This window comes from Myotis brandtii, unplaced genomic scaffold (assembly GCF_000412655.1).
Source record: "Myotis brandtii unplaced genomic scaffold, ASM41265v1 scaffold343, whole genome shotgun sequence".
In the NCBI taxonomy this organism is placed as follows: domain Eukaryota; kingdom Metazoa; phylum Chordata; class Mammalia; order Chiroptera; family Vespertilionidae; genus Myotis; species Myotis brandtii.
In genome coordinates, this window is record NW_005363209.1 from 715182 (window position 1) to 722390 (window position 7209).

Genomic DNA, 7209 nt, shown 5'->3' on the forward strand with positions numbered 1-7209 from the left:
GCATGGCTGCCGGCTGCCATCTTGGCTGACAGTTAATTTGCATAAGGATATGCTGATTAGCCAATGGGAAGGGTAGCGGTCGTACGCTAATTACCATGTTTCTCTTTTATTAGTGTAGATACTGATATCAGAGTAGCTCAGGGTTCTCCAGATATTTAGTAACAAGTACAGTGTCATCTGGATTGGTTGCTTGAAATTTTTCATTTAGTGTAAAGTACCTCATTGACATTTGACATACTATACCTTGGGGACTGTTAGTTGGGCAGCAATGGCACCCAAGAACCTTTGAATACTAAATTTTACTATGATGCAGAACTACTAAAACTTCCCTTTGTGGACATTTTCTTATGACTTCACCTTATAGTGCAAATATGCCAGACCTACAGCACAAACCTGTCTCATATTATTCTTTTCCCTCAGTTGTTTATTGCATTGTAACCACTTCAAAATGTATGGCTTAAAACAATAATGATTTATTATTTTCCATAATTCTGTGGATTGTTTGGACAACACTGTTCTTGCCCGTGCTCACTCCTGGCTGCATTCAGCTAGCTGGTTGGCTGGCCTGAGGTTCAGCTAGGTTGTTGGTTGAGGCATGTCTCTCCCATCCCCTCAGTGATTCCATTAGTGCAACAATAGAGTTTCAAGGTCTCTTAAAGTTTAGCCTTGCAGGCATGTACTCATTTCTATGGCTGCATTTTCTTGAATGTGAGGACCAACCCATCTTATACAGGGCTGAGCAAAAGTAGGTTTACAAGTTTGAGTACATGAAACAGTTTATTCTTGAATTGTTTATTTGTTAATTATTGTATTATTAATTATTATTATCCTACCTTTGCCCACCCTATATAGAACTGGTGGGGGAGGCAGGAATAGCTACCACTTGATGAGAGGAGTAGCAAAATCTCATTGCAGAACGTGTGCAGGACAAGGGCTATAGTGACCATCTTTGGAAACAATCTACTTCACTGTTGTTTTTTATTATTGGAGAACAAAACCAGTATGCCTTTTATTTCCAAATGCTCTTGATGCATACAGTAGAATCCTTTATGAACCATTTAATACTTATAAAAGTACTCACAATGAAAAAGAAATGGTTTTCATTGGAAGCAAATATTTCTGAAGTGGCAAGTAGTAGGACACAGTCATTTACAAGTACACACATATGCGAGGCTATTTTCTTTGGCTTATATACAAAACTAAGCTGATAACTGTTTAGGTTTTGCTCTTATTGAAAAAGGCAAAAACATCAATGTTGTGTGTTTTTTACTCTCCTCTATAAAGCTTCAGTTTTTAAAAACATAAGAGCCATACAGGCCTTGGAGTCTATATATTGCATTATATGGCTCTCAAAAGTGTAGCAGTGTATCCAAGATGCCTGTCTTTTGTATTTGAGATAGTTAACATTGTTTCTATGACATGTGGTTTATCCAACAGTTTTATGTAACTTATATAGCGTTTTAAAATATGAAAAACTCTTAAGAATAAAAATATGTAAGAATATAAAGAAATCCATGGATGATAAATACTAAATTCAGGATGGTGATTATCTCTGGTAGGGGAGAGAAAAGCCATTAAAGAGCCATAACAGAGGAGCAAATAACAGATTGCAATGTTTTCTTTCTTTTTTTAGAAAAAAATATTTTTTTAATTTTTTTATTGATTTCAGAGAGAAAGAGAAGGAGGGGGAGATAGAAACATCAATGATGAGAGAGAATCATGGATTGGCTGCCTCCTGGATGCCCCTCTTGGGGATTGAGCTGCATGTGCCCTGACCAGAAATCAAACCGTGATCTCCTGGTTCACAGATCTACGCTCAGCCACTGAGCCATGCCAGCCTGGCACAATGTTTTATTTCTTAAATGGTATGGTAGGAATTCAGGTATTTGTTATATTTTCTTTTAGATGAAATGCTGCAAAATTATAAAAAAGAATTTTATACTTCATATGTATTACCTGGTTAAGGTACCATTATAATCTATGATACCTGAGATTTTCAGAAATAATTTCTTATTGGTTTCTGAAATGTTGCCTTACTATACAGGTAGTTCTGATAACTCAGCCCCCCATGCAGGCCCATTTCATAATACTTTTTTCTCTTCTTTCCAAATTAATTATGATAATGACAAGCACAAAGTTAGGTAGCATCCGGCAGCTCCTCCGCTATTCACATACATCTTCTAATTCGGAGCCAATAGCCCCTGCAGTCCACTCTGTGGCACCAAGAGGATTTTTATGTGGTACGTTTTGTAAAATATGGCAGGTGGGTGGGCTGGCAGTAGTGTGTCTGCAAGTGGGAAAAAAATGCTTGAAAAAGGACTCCAGAAAACTTTAATTCCCTAACTAATTAAGGCTAAATCTCATTCTGACAAATACTGCAGAAAATAGTTTCTAATTTTTTCCCAGGATCCCAAAAAATATTAATTTCTGACAAACATTTTCAGGTGAAAAGTCCTTTTCTGAATACTACATAGGAAGCTTTAAAACAAACAGACAATAACAAGATAAAACAAGGTCCCCTAGTTAGCTTGACTTAAAATGGAAAGTAGAAAATAGAACCAATGTAAGGTGACTATCTGTGGTATACAAAAGAAGAGAAATTATATGCAGGTCAGTTCATGCTCTGTCTTTAAGCTGGCAGTCTCTGCTACTTTACACTGTATTCAAGAGAATATTGACATACTTGTGTTCTACTGGCCTCTGCTCACATTTGCCTTCCTTTTTTCCTAACTCAGAGTAATCCAGTGTACCATTCCGGTCTTTTGAAAATTAGAAAATATTAAAGAGGGGGTTTTGCACTTTAATTGGGAAATAATATTTATATAAACAAGTATCTTATCCCAAAATCTAACCCCTCATAGTTTTACTTGACATGTTAAATAAGGAAAGTTTAATGTATATCTAAATTTCTTTAAAATGGATTCCTTCCTTTAACTCCCTTAGAAGCAAACAAAGATTTGGGTAAAAATATGTGGCAAAAGACACTTGAAACGAGAAGTACTGTGGCTCAAGCAGGCCTCCTTTTGGGAAGTTACACGAAGCCTGGCTGTGGCCCTTCTTACAGATTTCTCAACACTGTGGACAGTGCCCACTTCACACGAAAAAAGGTGGCTTCTGGTTTTTGTTCATTTTCTCTCCCTTCCTATTTTCTCCATCCCCATTCAAGAAACACCATTGAGGAAAGGGCTTAGCACATGGTAGCTACTTAATAACAATTTCCTGAATTGAAATTAAATTGATTTTTACTAGGCTCAGCCTTACAGCTAGGTTCAATAAATAGATAAACGTTGCTGAAAACCTGCTTTCATGATGGCTTTATGATACTCGGGGTGTGTGTGTGTGTGTGTGTGTGTGTGTGTGTCAGAGAGACAGAAAGAAACAGAGAAACTAGTGAAGCCACCACATCTGAAACTGAGTACAGTGTCTACAATTCTCCTTTGTTCTCATCTCTATCCCTGTCCAAAGGTAATCATGGTCTCACCATTCTTTCCATCTCCCGTTTAGCCCCCTACAGCCATTCTGGCACCACCATCTGCCTCTCTTTTTCAGACTTCTCTGACCACTCTGTCAGGACTATTTGCCTAGCCTTCTACCTAACCTCCCAGCTTTTCATTCCAGCCAACCTTTCGGGTGCACCGCACCACCTCCCTCCCTGAAGTATGATTTTCATCGGATCACTCCTCTACAATGGCCCTTAATTGCCTTTTGAATCTAATTAAAACTTCAAGACCCTCTACCAATTAACTCTGTACGCAGGGCCCCTTAGCAGCCTTCTATGCCGGCGCCGGCTGTGTTCTCCCACCCAGCGGACCAAACCCCTCTCACCCTCTGCCTTTTCCTGCTTCCCCGCCTCACATTGTGCCGGGTGCCTCCTTCCTAGAGTGCCCACTCCACCTCTCTCTTCGTCCTGCCAAAGTACTCCCTCTCTCTTTAACAAAACAAAATAAAACAAAAAACACAAAAAACTAAACTTTTCCTTCCAACTTGGATTATTCCAAGTAAGAATCCTAATGGATTAAATTTGGGTCTGTCCTTTGGGAATGCGTGTGGGTTCGTGTGCCTGCCTTATCAGCGCCTTGTGACGGGGAGCAGTACCCACACAGCTTGGGCTCCAGGCCTTTGGGAGATCCCCTGTCCTCCGGCTGGTGGTTTGGCTCTTCCTACCAGCAGGTGAAGGTGCGTTTAGTGCTTAGTCCTTGGCTCTTGCCTGGGCAGTCAAGCTGGGGGCTGCCCTCTCCCCCTGCCCCGGGGCGGGGGCTGGGCAGGGGGAGCCTCGGGGCCTCCGGGTGTCAGAGGGAAACCATCCAGGTGGAGAGCGGTGGGGAGCGGACCGGACCTTAGGCTGCAAGGCATTTCGAACCGGGTCACCTCGCTGTCCCTTGTCCGGCTGGGTCCCGGGGTGCCGTGATGGTGTGGCGGCCCCATCCCCCGACCGCCTTTGGCCTCCCTGGGAGAACTTCTGGGGGGGACAACGTGTTTTTGAAACAAACTGGCACAGCCCCGCCGCCCCGCCATGCCAGCCAGAAGAGGGAGGTCAGCCCTGGAGCGCCCGGGCTACCCCTTCCTCCGCTGCATTTCTGCTTCCCCTCGGGCCGGCGCGGGGACTCAGGCGTAGCTGCCCCCCTCCCCTCGCCTGCCCCCACCCGCGCAGGGGTCCAGGGCTTCAGCACCGCGGGGCGGGGGGGACCCTCAGAACCTCTCCCTCTATCCGCACACGGGTAGGTGCCCTAAGGGGACCTCTTGGCGCAAGCGAAGGGAGGGGCTGGCGGGAACCACTCCTCCTCTGGGGGGACGTTGGAAGGACGCTCTGAGTGGGATAGGGCCCCCTGAGTGGCGGAGGGTACCCAAGAGTGGGGGGGCTGGCTTCTGCCACAGGCCCCTCCGGGAGACTCCGGGGGTGTCGCCGAGCGCCTATTGCATCCAAACTGTATTTCCAAGCCCAGAGCCCGGACGTGGCCTTGGACCCCTGGAGCTCTCCACAGGTGGGAGGCCTGGATCGGCTCAGGATAAGCTGCTGGTGGTCAGTGCTGTTGTTGTTGCTGCCATTGCTGTGTGTGTGTGTGTGTGTGTGTGTGTGTGTGTGTGTGTGATCGGTTTTAACTGTGTGGTCCCATTAAATTCCCTTCTGGACTAATGCAGGCTGCCATAAGTGACACGCAGCGAGGGACGCCATAAACGTCAAGAGGTAGTAAGAAGTGAAAAGGAAGGGAGTGGTTCGCAGGAGTACCGGGCTGGTCCGCGCGCCACAGACCGCTGCCATCGCTGCAGTCACTGCTGCGGGCGCCCGAGTCCCTAATGATAGTTTAGCTACAAGCCAGGGCCTGGACAACCTACATGCCAACCCTCCCGCGCGTGGCAGCCCTGACTTAAAGCTGATCAGGACCCCGGCGCCTTTCCGGGACAATGAAATGGCTGTGCATGCACTTCTTCCCCACGCTGGAAGCCACCAGGCAGCACCATTGTGTTTAAGCTGAGAACGTTTCTTGCTGGACAGTTACAGCAGAGGCCTCCACTGGGGGTGGCAACGACAGCGCTTCCCATTGGGCTGCCTTTGTGTGCTTTCATGTCCGTTACTTCGCCTGAGCCTTACTTAAACACTGTTGGGAAGAAAGAAGTATGATCCCCGTTCTGCACATGAAGAAACTGAAATTTGCAGGTGTCAGCTGACTCCCCCAGGGGGACTCACATCTGAGTGCGGGGCTGGGACCCAATTGTGGGTGTTCCCGTTGTAATCCAGTTCCCAGTTCCATTACTACTGCAGGGTGCGCGCTGTGGTCCTTGTTCTCTCCTCTCTCCTTGTCATGTTAGGTGGGATAAAGGCAGAGGGAGAAATCATTCGTGGTGAGAATGCCTGCAGTGTGGGAAAAGGACTAATTAACCAGGCTCTGAAGGGGGCAAAGTTCAGCTCCACCTGCTGAATTGATACTTTTGGCAGATGTTGGGGGGGGGGGCTTATTCTGGCAAGTTCTTCCCATGGATAGGTCCCTCTGCAGTGACAGCTGGAAACTCCGTTTTGAACCCCAAAACGGAACAAAGCTACTCTACAGGAAGAAGTCATGAGTGGGCCCTGGGCTGAATGAAAGCCGCACTCCCTGGGCTCCCTTCTTCCCGCTGGAGGGTTCTGCCTGCTTGTTAAAGCTTTGTTTCTAACCTGCTATTCGGTCTTGATGCCCCCTGAAGAGCTGGGGCTTCTCTGAGAGACTGGAGACTTACCTGTCATAGTTCAAGCAGGTAGAAACCAAGAAGTGGGGGAGCTATTCTTTCCTCTTACCTTTGGGAACTTTTCTGCTGTAGAAAGTATGGTCTATCCAGTCGAAGCTTTTCAAATCCCTACTCAGGAGCCATCTAGACCTGGATGTTTAGAAACCTTTGAATGAGTCATGTGCATAGAGTCACCTTCATAAGTATTTGTCTAGGAGGAGTTGAGGGGGGGAAATGCAGAGTGAGAAGAGAGAGGGAGTGGAGGGGGCAGGACACTTGAATCTGAAACAAAACATTTGAACAGATTAGGCTGTAAAATCAAGAGTAATTCTGAGCCAACTCCACTGTGGGGCGCCAAAGTTCTACTGGGCTTAGGCCTGCGGCTGTCTTGGGTGCCAGGACAGAAGTCCTGGGGAACAGTTGCGCTGGGGGACAAGCAGGGGGAGGAAAGGGGGGGAGGAACAGGGAAGGAGGGGTGGGGCTAGGGTGTTCTTTAGTCTCCAGTTAAAGTCGTCCGGGAGACTTTGTTACCTAACAACGCCTGTGCGTGGAGGAAGAAGCCTTGGTTAGAAGGAAAGGAGGGTGTGAGTTGGGGAAAAGCTCTTAGGAAAGAAGAAACTCGGGACCGCTGAGCTGACCAAGGAGCACAGATGCTCCTCTTCGCTTCGGAAATCCGTGGGCTTCTCAAACTGGGCCCTGGCCTCTTCAGGGGGCACGCGAGGAGGGGCATAGATTTGGAGAGGATCTGCTCCCCACAAGCACGGCAGCTCCCTCGCCCAACGTCCCCGCTTCCCACCCCCATTTGGGGTCTTCCCTGCTGCCTCGGGGTAGCCGGCTATTTCTCCTGCTGGGCGCCGCGGGGCTGCCCAGCTCCCTCTGCAGCCCCGGAGGACTCCTCGGCCGGGATCAAGGGCGGCTTCCCGGGTCCTGAGCGCCCTGGATGCTCAGTCCTCAGCTGCGGGAGGCACTGATTTCATTCCTGAGCGGCTTTCATTGCGGGCAGCGAAG